Here is a 14,700-nt window from a genome sequence, read left to right on the forward strand (position 1 = left end):
TGTGCTTACTTAAATCAGATAATTTTTGTTAAAATTATGGAGAAAAGATACGTTGTAATTATTATATTATTATTAGACATTCATTTTAACGCTAAAGGAGTTAAGAATAATGTCAGGAAAATATCTGAAATTTCCGGAGGAAGCTATCCACTGAAGCTTACATAAAAGAAGATAAGAGAGATGAAGTTACCTGGTTCAAATCAGTTTAGGTCATTCTCCGAAAATGCGATCTCATAGCCCTTGGTCTTTGTGGAATTACAAACGAAAGACATGAAGGGAAAAGCCTCTTTCCTTGTGGGGAAGAAAGTATAGTTAAGGCGGAGAATAAGAAACAAGGAGATGAGAAAGGAAAAAAGAGCACTTGAGACAAGAAAAGGGTCTGAAAGGGCAAGAATAATTTAGAAAGTATACATTATGTCTCCTGTGGGTGCTCCAGACATCAAAAAGAAGAGAATAATATATTTCAGGGCTTGATATTCCCGAACAGTCGTAACAGCCACAAACTACTGCCAGTAATTTAGCAGAGATGCTATGTCAAGGACAAAATCCACACACTCAACCTCATACTCAACCAAATTGCATGCTATTGACTATGACAAGTCCTTGTTGGAATCCTCTTATCATGGCAAACATCCTTGGTATTCTAAATAGTATCATGACGGGGGAAAGAAGAAAAATATCCTGAGCCCGGGGCACAAATATTCTATGGAAACAAACAAGAAAGAAATTGAGCAGCTGTACAAGAAATTGTTCATATGCAAAGACAGTTGTAAATTTTGTAGACACTAAACATATAAAATACACTCTCTGAAGCACTGTTTCCTAAAAGGTAAAATAAATAAGTGGACAAAAGTGACTTTTGTCATTATAGAGCAGTCAGCTTCAGTTTCAGTACTGAGAAGATTCCAGAATTAACCACCTGTTATTGATTTTAAGCTTGCTAGAAGAACAGCAAAAGTATTCCAATACTTTGTCTTCTAATACTTTGGAAGACAGCCAAAGTATTATGCCAACAATATAGGATTAAATACTCCAAATTATGCTACTTGGGCAGCACACTATTAATCAAAGGAGTGCTTAATGACAGAAGTGAACTGAATCCAGTTCCCCTTTCCTTGGGTGGTATTTACAATGTGATACCAAAAAGAGTATCAATACATCTATTTAGCAAATATTCATTAGGCCATTAATATGTACCAGTGGTAGCATGTGAGCAAGTTTTCAATCAAATTAAAGAAACCAAAACCATGGTAGCAACTGAATGAACGTCAACCTTTCATGTGGAAGCCAAGCCCATCCTTATCATTGGTCCTATAAGTGGCCTCTGTAACATCCCCATCATAATGTTATTGCTTAGATGTCATCAATAGTAAGATCCATTAGTTGTAAGCCTATTGGGTGTCTCAGGTATTGTATATACAACACTGACATGGGCTGTGGAGGTGAGAGCAACCACAAATAGGAAAGGCAACAAATAATAATTTTGACCATCAAATATTTTGGGGTCCACTACGATGAGAGTCATTACTGTTAATTTATAGAGCAATGCGAACTGCAAATCAGTTGCCTCACTGGCCTCAGAAAAAAATAAATTGACAAAGTAAAAAAAAAAAAAGCGTTGAACACTATATTCCTTTTATCATGTTGTTTGTCACATTTATTGTAGGTAAAACTTCCTGTTTTATTTTTCATCTTCTCAGCTGTAAGTTCCCTGAAAGTAGGGATTGTGTTTACTGTGTATTGGTCACTGTTCTATTTGTAGCAAGTGGCACAGTGCCTGACATGTATTCATTCTAAACTTGTGTTGAGTGTGTGTTATATGATATCACTGTCCTCAGCATTAGAAAAAGGAGTGGTCAACTAGAAAAGGACTGTCCCTTACTTCTTGTCCCAGATTCAAGAAGCACCACGCCACTCCAGTATCTAGTAGGATAAACAGAAGAAATTCACACCTAGAACCAACAGAGTGAAAATATTAAATACCAGAGACAAAGAACAGATCTAGGGGCATCTGGGTGGTTAAGTTGGTTAAGCATCCACCTTTGGCTTGGGTATGATCTCAGGGTCCTGGGATGGAGCCCCGCATCAGGCTCCCTGCTTGGCTGGGAGCCCTCTCCCTCTCCCTCTGCCTCTGCCCCTGCTTGTGCTCTCTTTCTCTATCTCAATAATAATAATAATAATAATAATAATAATAATAGACAGATCTTAAACACAGGAGGAAGAGAGATTACTTATACAGGAACTACAATTAGATCAAGAGACAAGTTATCAATAACAACAAAGAAGTTCTCAGCGTAATCAAGAAATCCAGGCTAACGGTCAAAATTAAGAGATAATTGCCATTCTGGAATTATATTCCCAGCGAATTTTTTTTTCAAGAAGAAAACATAAAATATAGATGTTTTCAAAAATTAAGAGCCTTTATTGATAAGAGATATATTCCTAGAGGAATACCTATGGCATATACTTCAACAATAAGGGACACACACCAGGAGGAACATTGATATGCAGAGAGCAATGGTGAGCAAAGGAAATGGTGAAGCATATGAGGAAACCTAAACAAACACTGTTCACCACAATAATTATGATACATTATATTAGAGATTCTTAATCAGAGAAACTGGTGAACATGCGCATCAAGACTCTTTTACAAAGATCCTCGGAACAGCCTTTGGAATAATAAAGGTTGCAAGGTTACATACCAATAATTGCTCTGAAAAAACTGAGTACGAGCAAAAGGGTAGAGTAACGTGAAGGGTATTGCTACTGAGGGGTGAGCTGCTTTGTATTAGAAAAAGGATGGGATGAGCACTGGATGTTATTCTATATGTTGGCAAATTGAACACCAATACAAAATAAATTTATAAAAATTTAAAAAAAAATAACAAAAAAAAAAAAAAAGAAAAAGGAAGATCCCTCTGAGAGGTGACCCCTGAATAATCTAAAACCCCTGACTTCTTAAATCTGAAAACCAAGGGCAGGCCCCCGGGCTTGTGGTGATTTTATATAAGTTTGAGCAACTGGGCAGTTATTCTCTTTCTCTAACAACTTGAGTACAATAGTGGATAGCTGGGGATTTTAAAAAAAGAGACAGATTAGTCTAAATTACAGATGTAGAAAATTGGACTGATACTTGGGAATCCTGCATTCTAGGCTGGACAAGATATGCAATTTTCTTTACTTTCAATTTTATTGATTATAAAAGATGGAGTTGAATTAGATGATGTCTAATGTTCTTTCTAGCTCTAAAAGCATAGGATGAAATAAAGAGAAATTGGGGGCAATTTTTCTTAGAGAAGTTATTAGAGTAAGTGAAATATGTATATGTACGTGTAAAATTTGAAAAACTTCCTTGCTTTCACTTGTTGAAACCAGTAGTAAATAGATCAGAGACACAGCAAGTTTTTCTTTAAAACAATGGAGTTTTCCTTGGAATATTTTGTATATTCATATTCCTAGTTCAGCTATATGGGTTTTCATATGCATATGGGTTTTCATATGCATAAAGGTCAAGGTCTATTAATTAAATGGATTTTCATATTCACAAAGACGGTCATTTGAAAGCAGCCACATGTTAATTTTCTATTAAATGAGGATCTTCTCAAGGACAAAGCAAGGGTGATGTAGGTCCCTCTGAATGAGGCAGCACTTTCTCAGATTCTCACAAACCCATGGTTTTAGTAACTGAATTCTGATAAGAGAGAAAAATGGAAGGCAGTTTGTTTTTATTTGTAGCTTGCCTGCAGTGCTTGATTTTTAGAGATAAGCTGAGGAACTGGATGATTTCTCCATCATTTCATCAGCTACCTCAGCTCATATAATCAATAAAGGGCAGCCTGAGTCAAATTTCAGTGTACTGATTATAAGAATTACGCAGCATTCTTTGCCTCCTTTCCTCTTTGAACATTTTGGTGGAATTACACCTGACTTGTCAAAGGCGGTACTTCCCTTGCTTGTCAACACATCACAGTCCAGTTAGAAGATGTACCAAAGCATCAGCAATCCCTCTCACATCGAACGGAACAACGCAATCATTTTTTCCATGATCATTTCACTGCAGTGAAAAAAAAATATATTTGAAGTTGGATTTTTCAAAGGAAATTACTTGAAACAACCATGTTGTCTCATATCTGATCCAAGTGTGGCTTTAAAGAAAGGGTTTCTCTGTGGCTAGGACCAGCTTCCAGGCTGCAAATCAACATACAACATTTATTTTTTTTAATTTCAAAAATCTTTTTTCCTTTCATTTTAAGATGTACTTACTGTTTATCTCTGTCTGAATCCAGCATATACTTTGTTTAAATACAGGGGTTGAACTATGTCTGAATATGACTTCAATTATGGGAGTTGAGAAGAGACTACATCTTGGCTACAAGTAATTAATACTCTGTATTTTGGGGAAATGAAAAATGATGAGCAAGCTGAAGGGTAATTTATGTATAAGAAGAAAGGTGAGGAACTAATCCATTAGCATGTTAATTAAGTAGAGTAAGATTAATATTTCATATAATCATTTGTTTTAATAAATGTATTTAAGCCCATTCTATACCTGTCACTGAGAGATACTGTGCTTCAGGTCCTGAAATGTTGTGGGACCCTTTAGTATTTTCACTGGATATTTGTCCTGCATATAAAATCCCACATTTGTCAGAAGAATGTGAAAAAATATTTCAGCATAATTGTTGATGCCATTTGTGCACTGCTTTTTATTTTAAATAACAAAAAAATCTTTCTTATGGAACTACACCTAAGACCTAAAATAATTATTTGACTTTTTATGAGCCTTTCTTGGTTATTGATGCTTATCCTGGGCTGTTTTGTATTCATTTTACATGTTTGGACAAATGCAGACAGCATAATTTTCAGATTAAATTTGTTTACAGTTTTATTTTGGAAGAGATAGTTCTGCACAAGACACTTAAGTTTTCCTCCAATTCTGAGATTCTGTGATTAATTAAGCTGTTATTAGAATCTAGTTTGACTTTAGGGACTCACCACAAAGAGATTAAGGTTAGACTGTGGAAAACCTAACTGACCGAGCCACCCGGGTGCCCCTAAAATGTGATATTTTTATAAACATCATATTGTGCTGAACTGAGGAAATGAGGAGATGGGGAGACCCCCTAGGTCACTGTGACTAAAAAACGAAGGCCCCAAAAAAAAAAACAAAAAAAAAAACAAAAAACGAAGGCCCACACTATTTTCTCTCATGACTTCACTTATTATCTCTAATCGGTGACTTCCAGGTTTGTAACTCCCATCAATTTTCCCCTTTATAAGTCTCCTTTATAAGTAGGATTCCATCCGATATTAGTTACTTGGCGGTTTTCCCCCTTGAATGTCTCAAACGATTGTGAAATTGGACATATTCAAAAAGTGGCAACGTATCCCATAGCCATTCTTCCTTCAGGGTTCCCTAACCTAGTACATAGGTGTCTCTCAATTGAGAAACCTGGGCACAATGCCTGATTCCTCAACTCATCTCCAATCCATCACCAATGCTTTTCTTTCTCTCCAAGACTCTTCAAGTCAGCTTTTTTCTCTCTAACCCTATTCCCACCTCCTGAGTCTAAGCTAACAAATCCCTTTCATGGGTGACTTCCACTGGTCCCTAATGAGGCTCACTACATCTACGTGTGCCACCCGTGCAATCCTTTCTTAGCATGATAGCTAGAGAAATCGTTTTCAAACGTGAATTTTATCCCTTCCCTCCTATGCTTGAAACTCTTTAATGTCTTCACGTTGCTCCTAGGATCATGTCTAGATTTTTAAACATGGCCTACAGGGCTTCATATAAATGCTACCTACCTCCTCTTGAACCCTTTCCAGTCTCCTGCCTATTCTACACCAGCCACATTGATCTCCTTTCAGTTCCTGCCGTATGCCATATTCTTCTCCTCCCCAAGTCATTGCTTATGAAATTAGTTGGAATTAAGGTCTGCTGTGTAATGGAAAGACCAATGACCCTGGCTTAAAGAAGAGAGTTTATTTCTCTTTTACATATAAGTTCAAGTATGCTTCTAGGGATATGTTGGCTGAGACCCATAACTCTTCTATCTTGATGCTCCACCATACACCATGTGTGTCCTCAACCTCACTGTCTATGTGGCATCTCTGACTTAGGAGCAGGACGGAAAAAAAAAAAAAAAAAAGACAAAAGACAAAGTACCAAATAGCATTTCTGTATCCATACCATGTATTAAGTTTAATTGGATGGCCATCCCTGGGTGCAAAGAATGCTGGGAAATGTGATCTTATTTCAGGTGCAGCTAAAAATTTGGGTTAGACAGTTTTCTTTAAAGGTTATTATTCCTCCCCATGTTGTTGTGTCTAAATTTCTGCTCCAGAATATAGACAATCATCCTACTACCTGAGACGAAAGAGAAGATGGATATGGATAGACAATATAAACATGAGCCAGTGATACACTGGCTCTCTGTCTCCCTCTGCCACCCTCTGTTACCCACCCTCTTTGCCTGGCATTTCTTAAGCACCTTATGTGTCTCAGTCTGAAGCCGTTTCCTTAAGGAATCCTTCTCTGACTGTCCCCCCACCCCCAACTTCTATACTCCTATCCCAGCACCTAATTAGTGTTCTTAGTATTTTTTAATAGACTTTAGTCTATTAAATAGTCCTGTATACTCCCTGCCCCAATATATGCACAGCCTCAGTGCATACATTTATAATAGTTTATGAACCTATGTTGATAATCACCCAAAGTTCATAGTTTACATTAGGGCTTACTCTTGGTCTTGTACGTTGCATGTGTTTTAAGAAATGTATAATGACAGGGATCCACCATAGTATTATACAGAAACAATAGTTTTGCTGCCCTAAAAACTTCTGTGCTCTGACTATTCATCCCCCTCCTTCCCCCAACCCTTGAAACCACTAATCTTTTTTACTATGCTCACAGTTTTGCCTTTTCCAGAATGTTGTATCATTGAAATCATATACCATATAGCCTTTTAAGGTTGGCTTCTTCCACTTAGAAATACGCATGTAAAGTTTCTCTATGTCTTTTCATGGCTTGATAGCTCATTTCTTTTTAGTGTGAATAATATTCCACTATCCAGATGTATTACAGTTTATCTATTCACCTACTGAAGGACATCTTGGTTGTTTCCAAGTATTGGTAATTATGAATAAAGCTCCTATAAACATCTGCGTGCCAGTTTTGGTGTGGATGTAGTTTTCAGCTCATCTGGCTAAGGACCAAGGAGCATGATTGCTGGATCATATGGTAGGATGTTTAGTTTTCTAAGAAATTGCCAAACTGCCTTCTAAAATGGAATTTTGCATTCCATTTCCTATTGTCCCACATCCTTACCAGTTTTGAGTATTGTCAATGTTCTAGATTTTGGCACTTTAATAGGAATGCAGCGGCATCTCATTGTTTTAATTTGAATTTCCCTGTTGATGTATGATGTGGAGCCTCCTTTCAAATGCTTATTTGCCATCTGTATATCTTCTTTGGTGAGGTATCTACTAAAGTCTGGCTCATTCTTTAGACAGGATGTTTGTTTTCTTATTATTGAATTTTAAGAATTCTTTATACATTTTGGACAACAGTCTTTTATCAGATATATCTTTTGCAAATATTTGTTACCAGTCTGTGGCTTGTCCCTTCATTCTCTTAACAGTGTCTTTTGGAGTGCAGAAGTTTTAATTTAATAGTCTTGATTATCATTTACTTTTCCATAGATCATGTCTTTGGTGTTGTATCTAAAAGTCATTGCCGGGCAGCCCCGGTAGCCCAGCGGTTTAGCACCGCCTGCAGCCCAGGGCATGATCCTGGAGATCCGGGATCGAGTCCCACGTCGCGTTCCCTGCATGGAGCCTGCTTCTCCCTCTGCCTGTGTCTCTGCCTCTCTCTCTCTGTGTGTCTGTCATGAATGAATAAATAAATAAAATATCTTAAAAAAAAAAAGTCATTGCCATATATCCAAGGTCATGAAGGTATGAAGGCCTTCTCCTACTATTATCTTCTAGGAATTTTACAATTTTGTCTTTAGGTCTATGATCCATTTTAATTTTTGTGAATATTTAAAGTCTGTGCCTAGATTCTTTTTATTTTTTATTTTTTTTGCATATGATGTCCAGTTGTTTTGGCGCCATTGTTGAAAATACTATTGTTGCTCTATTGTATTACCTTTGCTCATTTGTCAAAAATCAAATTTCTGTGATTTCTATTCTGTCTTATTGCTCTATTTGTTTATTCTCTCAACAGTACTGCACTGTATTGATTACCATAGATTTATAGTAAGTCTTAAAGTCAGCCAGTGTCAGTCCTCTGAGTTTATTCTTCTTTCATACTGGGTTGGGTATTCTAAGTTTTTTACTTCTCCATATAAACTTTAGAATCAGTTTGTTGATATTTACAAAATAACTTGCTGGGATTTTGCCTGGGATTGCATTGAATATATAGGTCAAGTTGGGAAGAACTGACATCTTGACAATATTGACTCTTTTATACATGAACATGGAATATCTCTTCATTTTTTAGTTTTTAAAAATTTGTTTTATCAGACTTTGGTAGTTTTAGTCATATGGTACGTATTTTGTTATGTATCATAGTATTTTTAAAATAGTATTTTAAAAAATTTATTCAATTATTCCAAAATTCCAGTAGACTGTTACATGAGATCAAAGCCAAACACTGCATTGTTTACTACTATATCTCTTTTGACACATGATGGACACCTAAGAAATATTTATTAAATAAATGGAATGATACATGCTGTATGTGCTGAGCAATACAATAGAGTTAAAGCTGGTGTTATCGCCTCAACATCTATCTATGTTGATGACCCCATTGATGACCCAGTTACATGGTATTAAATTATCCCTTTGCAGTGATTTGTTCCAAAAAGAGGATGGCTATTTTGACCTATGAAATGTGAGAAGTGCTGGGGAATTCTGGGGAAAATATTCTTACTCTTAGAAGAACCACTGAAAGAGGTGTGTTCCCTTCTTCACAGGCATGTTGCTGGATCTGGATCCCAAACCTAGGCATGTTGCTGGATCTGGATCCCAAACCTAGAAGTTACGCAGTTATCCTACCACGAGCACCAGCATGAAGACAAGATCAAGGACGGATGTACAGAAAGATTTAGGAAAACTACATCCCAAATTGACCCTTGAATAATGTAACTGTGCTCACAAATCAACCAATATGGGGTCTGCTTTTCCTCTGGATGTCATATGCTGTGAAATAATCTATGTCCTAGATGTTTAAGGTAAGTTAGCCCCTGTATTATGGGAGCAATTGCTTACTTTAAAGTTCTATAAATTTGAAAAGTTCCTGCTTGCTTTCTACCCAAGCTAAATTCAAGTATCCCCATTTGGATAGAAGCATGAAGATCCTGATGCTTCCTCATTGTCCCTATTTGATAAATGCACCTTCTTCTCACAGTCACTTCCAAGAGTACATTATGTGCTCTAGTTCTGCCCTAGGTCAGCTTTGTACAATTATCGTAACTGGATTCTACTAGGTAGATGTTTTTATTTTTCTAAGTGTTATATATTTTTTTTCTTTTTTAAAAATCCAGGATATAATACTTATCATCATCTTAAGTTATTGAGGTATAAAAATAATAACCTCAAATTTGACCTTCATAAAAATATATTCTTATAGAAGAATGTTTTAAAATCTCCTCATATAGTCTTTGTATTTTTTACTTTTTATTATCAAATTCCTCTGTATATACACACATGCACACACACCCTACCATACTCTCTCTCTCACATTCCTTTAAATTTCAGCAATTATCCTTGTGCTGCCTGCATAACTCGGAAATGAAGGGAATTAGAATGTTAAGTGGATTAAAAGGTTAATTGCCTAATTTTACTTTCTTTCCTGAAAAGACTAGTTTGACCTATGCAAGTTTCCTTTTTGGAAGCTAGGAATCTTTTGAAATATACTTGAATGAATTAGTTTTTATCTTTCAAGTTAACTACTTTTACATAATACTTCTAATGTTAGTTTCTTGGTAACTGATATTTTTCTGTCTTTTTCTGTTACCATGTTTGGGAAATTGTGATCTCTAAACTTTGTTTCTATTAACAATTATATGAAGAAAATATTTTGGAAAATGTCATAAACAGCTGAATAAGCCTAGCATATATCTTATTTTTTTCAAGATGCCTCCTGGAAATAAATTAAAATACCTGAAAAATTAGAGATATTTCAGAAAATATTCTATTTTCTATTTTTAATTAAATACTGTGACAAAGCAGCCCTTCAAAGGTATTAGAAAAATAATTCATTTGCAAGATCTCGCATAACAAAAACCTTTACTATGTCCCAGTATAATTCTCTAAAGTACTGATGAAATATTGCAATTATTCTCAGCATACCATTAACATTTAAGCAACTCACATTCGGTAATGGGAATTTGAAATGCTTCATGTCTTGAATGTCCCCAAAGTGTTACTTGCTTGAGTTTTCAGACTTTGCTTAGATGATAAAAATAAAGCTAGACTTGATTTGATTGGGCTCAGTTCCTTGAGTTTCTTCTTGGTTGATCCTACTTCCCTGTCTATACATTTGATATCTTTGATTTGAATTCAGGGATATTTAAAATATATTGTTTCTATGGGATATTAAAGCCCTACCCTGACGAAGTGACATCTAAAAACTTGACTGTTGATCCCACACCTGTGTAATTCTTAGGAACTTATGAAAGTAGAGAAAAACCTGTGGTAGGGTTTCAGAATTAATACCCTCATTTCATGAGATTATTTTTTTTTCTTTCACCGGTTGAGAAGACAAGGTCCTCAGTTAATGAGTTTTAATTCTTCTTTTCTATCTAAAATGGTCAACTTCATTGGGAATGTGTAGACATTTCCATGAAGGCAAAGTAGTGGAAAGAAAAGTACCTAAAGCTATTGTCAGGAAGGAAAGAAGAAAGCCAAAGTGATAGAACTTGAAGGCGTAAGTCAGGGGAAAATGCAACAAGAAGAGAGAAAAGAGAAATATTAAAAAAATCAGAGATCAAACAGCATAATGAAAAATGCCTGTATTTCTGACGCAGGGAGTTTGCAAGGCCCGGGTGGATTTCATCTATGGATGAGGTGGTGACTAAAGAGAAAGAGCAAACAGAGTTGACTGAGTTGGGCCGGGAGCAGTCATTACCTCATGAGAACATTTATATGGCTTGTCTCTAAAGGCCAATAAACATGACCTGGCTGCCATGAAGCACTGAGCAAAATGGGTCAATACATCAGAGCGAGTCTGCTAGAGAATTGGTTTATTTCCTGTTTCTTTGGTCATTTACAAAATTATGAAATACAAAAAAATGAGTGGGAAATATCAGAAAGAGAGACAGAACATGAGAGACTCCTAACTCTGGGAAATGAACAAGGGTTGGTAGAAAGGGAGGTGGGCAGGGGTGGGGGTGACCGGATGATGGGCACTGAGGGGGGCACTTGATGGGATGAGCACTGGGTGTTATTCTATATGTTGGCAAATTGAACACCAATAAAAAATTCAAAAAAATGTAAAAAATTCTGAAATACAAAATATTCACAAAAGGGTATATTAAGGGCACAAAGTGATGTTTCTCAAGCCTAGTTATCATTAGGAGCTCCTACAGATATCGATACGAACACCTCAGGATAATTAAATTGGTGCTCGGGCATCGGTTTTTGTTTTTTGTTTTTTTAAGCTCTTTAGAGAAATGTACTGTGCAGCCCAGATTGAGAGCCACTAGTAAAAAAGTCTTCTATAGGGAAGACTGGTAGCCCAGTGGTTGAGTGTCTGCCTTTGGCTCAGGGGGTGATCCTGGGGTCCTGGATGGAGTCCGTAGTGGGCTCCCCGCATGGAGCCTGCTTCTCCCTCTGCCTGTTTGTCGGCCTCTCTCTCTGGGTCTCCCATGAATAAATAAATAAAATCTTTAAAAAAATGTCTTCTATAATATATTTCACTGAATTAACTTCTGGAGGTGAATCTATTTGATGCATATAGACCCCCCCACCCCGCCCAGTTTTACTGAGAAATATCATTGTTGAAGGCATGTGACATGATAGTTCCCTGGCCAAATAGGTCCGATGGTTTTGCCCTACGAACTATTGGCCCTTCCTGCCCTTCCTTCAGCTCCAGCACCTCTGGGCCACACAGCTTCCAGATGTTCTCGCCAGCCCTTCTAGGCAGATGGGATGGGGAGCCACTGTGGGCGGGTGGAGCTGCCTCAGCTCCCTCGCCTGGGTGGGAAGGGGAGCGGCCATTCCAGGCAACTCTCAAACACACTCCAGTTGGAAGGATCCAAGAGCCCATGGCTTTGGCTATGAATCAATCCCCAGCCTGTGTGCAGCACAGAAACCCTCCATGCCTGGTCCTGGCTTTGCTCTGGGGGTGATCAGCTCTGCCCACCTACCCCTTGGTTTTAGCATGATCTGCTACATAGCTCTTCTGGTCAGATGTGTCTGGGAGGCACTCTCCACAGGAGGTGGGGCTGTGACTCAGCTTCTGGCCTGGGTGTGGGCAAACCAGGCCCTCGGGATAGCAGAACTCCTCGTTAGAGGATCTGAATCAAGCAGATCTTCACTCTACAGAGTTCCCTGGTCAGAGGGCACCACTAATTTGGTGCTGCAGATGAGCAAAACCACCGCTGGGGCCTTCTACTTGGACACTGTGGTATAAACTCTGCCAGAGTTCGTGTGCTAGTTGTTGCTAACCTCTCCCCCTTTCTCCATCACAGCCGGATTCCCACTGACTGAGCCCAGCAGATTCCCTTTGGGGCAAGTTGAGAGTAGTGACACCTCCTGAGCCAGTGCTGGGGACGGCAGGGCTGGTTGTGTCTCAGTTCTCTCTTCCCACCGAAGGAGCTGCAGGCTCAGGGGTGTGCTCTCCACCATGTGACACTGTGCTGGTCTGGGAGAAGGGCAACGCTGTCAACCTCTCACATCAAGTGCAGTGTGTCTTGGTATCTGTGATGCAGGGGGCGCTTCAGTCTTATCCCCGTGTTCTGTGATTCGCCAAGTGGATTTGCTTATTCTTGAATCATTGTTAGTTGTTCTTCTTACAAGAGGATGGAAAATCAGGAATGACCTATGTCACCACCTTGGTGATGTCACTTGTATATAGTTATTGTTCATTAATTTTTTAGTGTTGAATAGTGTTGTATAAACATAAACCATTTCACTGTAATATCTTGTGGCATCTTCTGCAAACTAAGCCTCTGTTGTTTTTCTCTCGTGGCCAATCGATTGTAAGGAAATCTTATTAGGCCATAAGTATGGATTCAAAGGGATGGGGCAATGAAGCAATGGATTGTCTGAACCATCTATTAATTCAACTTCCCTGTGCCTGAAGATTTGCTTTGGACTCTATCTTTTACCATTTCCAGTTAGTTGTGAATTGCTGCTCTGCCCCTTTAATCAAAATGATTGTAGCAGTAGGTACATGACTTGGGATCCATTGGTCCTCTCACCTACCACAGCACACAGAAACTGCTGGTCTGATGCAAGTAATGGCATAGATTTTTTTTTTTAAGATTTTATTTATTCATGAGACACACACACACACACACACCACACAGAGAGAAAGAGAGAGAGAGGCAGAGACACAGGCAGAGGGAGAAGCAGGCTCCTTGCAGTGAGCCCGATGTGGGACTCAATCCCAGGACCCCAGGATCACGCCTTGGGTTGAAGGCAGATGCTCAACCGCTGAGCCACCCAAGCATCCCAATGGCATGGATTTTTAAAGGTGCAACCAAAGTGCCTGCTTGGAAGTGATATCCTGCAAAGACAGGGCACCGTCCTCTCGAACGCATCATACAGCCTGAGCAGAAATATGAAAATGTGCTCTGTCTCAAGTAGCTCGAATACAAAGAATCAGAAGTAAGGCCTGGAAATAGGAGCAGCCTCATTTACCATCCCTCTTGGTTATCTGCTTGGGGATTTTGTATTTCCGGGACCTGGAACTGTAAGCTCATGGACACCCTCATTCCCAGAGAAAGAACGCTTCTGATGGGGGACAGAGTCAGTCTTGTGAAATTTTAGTCCACGGTTGCCACGTGATCACTGATGGTTCCTCATTCTAAGAGATGAGCTGGCCAGAAAAAGTCACTATATTGGCAACAATAATGGACTCTATCCCTTAGAAGACAGAGCTTCTGCTACACAGTAAAGGGAGAGAAGAATGTTCTTAGAACCCGAATGACCTTGTGCTGTTGCCTTGGATATTTCTTTGCCCACTCTGGATGGTAAATCGATGAAGGGGGCAGCCATGGCCAAAGAAAGATTTGGTGAACAGAAGCTCAGAATAAGCGCCTGTGTCGCCCTAGCACGTACACCACCTGACCCTGAGCCAGCCCAGGGCAAAGTCTGGAATGACTGGCAGAGGAGAGAGACTATGAACATCAGAACTTTGTCCTTGTAAATTGACACAGGAAAAGAGAGAAACCAGAATCCTGGAGGCCTTCCCAGGTGGGTGAACTTGTGTAAAGCAGGTGGGTTCAAGCGCAGACGTGTGGGCTTTGGTGGAGGCTGTGGTGAACCGGCCTGGGGGAACCCCTGACGCCCCACTGCTTCCCCCAGCTGCCCGGAATGCTGACTCTGACAACCCACGGCTGAGCTCCTGCTGTGCGGGGTTGTTGGCCAAGGTCTTCCCCAAAGGCACCTGCATTCAATGACAGGTCAGTGAGGAGGTACAAATGCCCAGCAGCTTTGCCTCTTTCGGGGACATCTCCAAAGGCC

At 39.0% G+C, this 14,700-nt stretch overlaps 1 long non-coding RNA gene across 2 annotated transcripts in view; it reads left to right on the forward strand.

Annotated features, from left to right (window-relative positions):
• The window catches only part of LOC111099026, a 197,131-nt gene that overhangs the window by 32,914 nt on the left and 149,517 nt on the right, over positions 1–14,700 (forward strand). For both annotated transcript variants that reach the window (XR_005370419.1, XR_005370420.1), the window contains 2 exons: positions 4,309–4,451; positions 8,982–9,239. This is a non-coding gene — a long non-coding RNA (uncharacterized LOC111099026). The remainder of the gene's footprint in view (positions 1–4,308; positions 4,452–8,981; positions 9,240–14,700) is intronic.

The sequence above is a fragment of the Canis lupus genome, chromosome 15, assembly GCF_011100685.1.
Source record: "Canis lupus familiaris isolate Mischka breed German Shepherd chromosome 15, alternate assembly UU_Cfam_GSD_1.0, whole genome shotgun sequence".
Taxonomy (NCBI): Eukaryota; Metazoa; Chordata; class Mammalia; order Carnivora; family Canidae; genus Canis; species Canis lupus.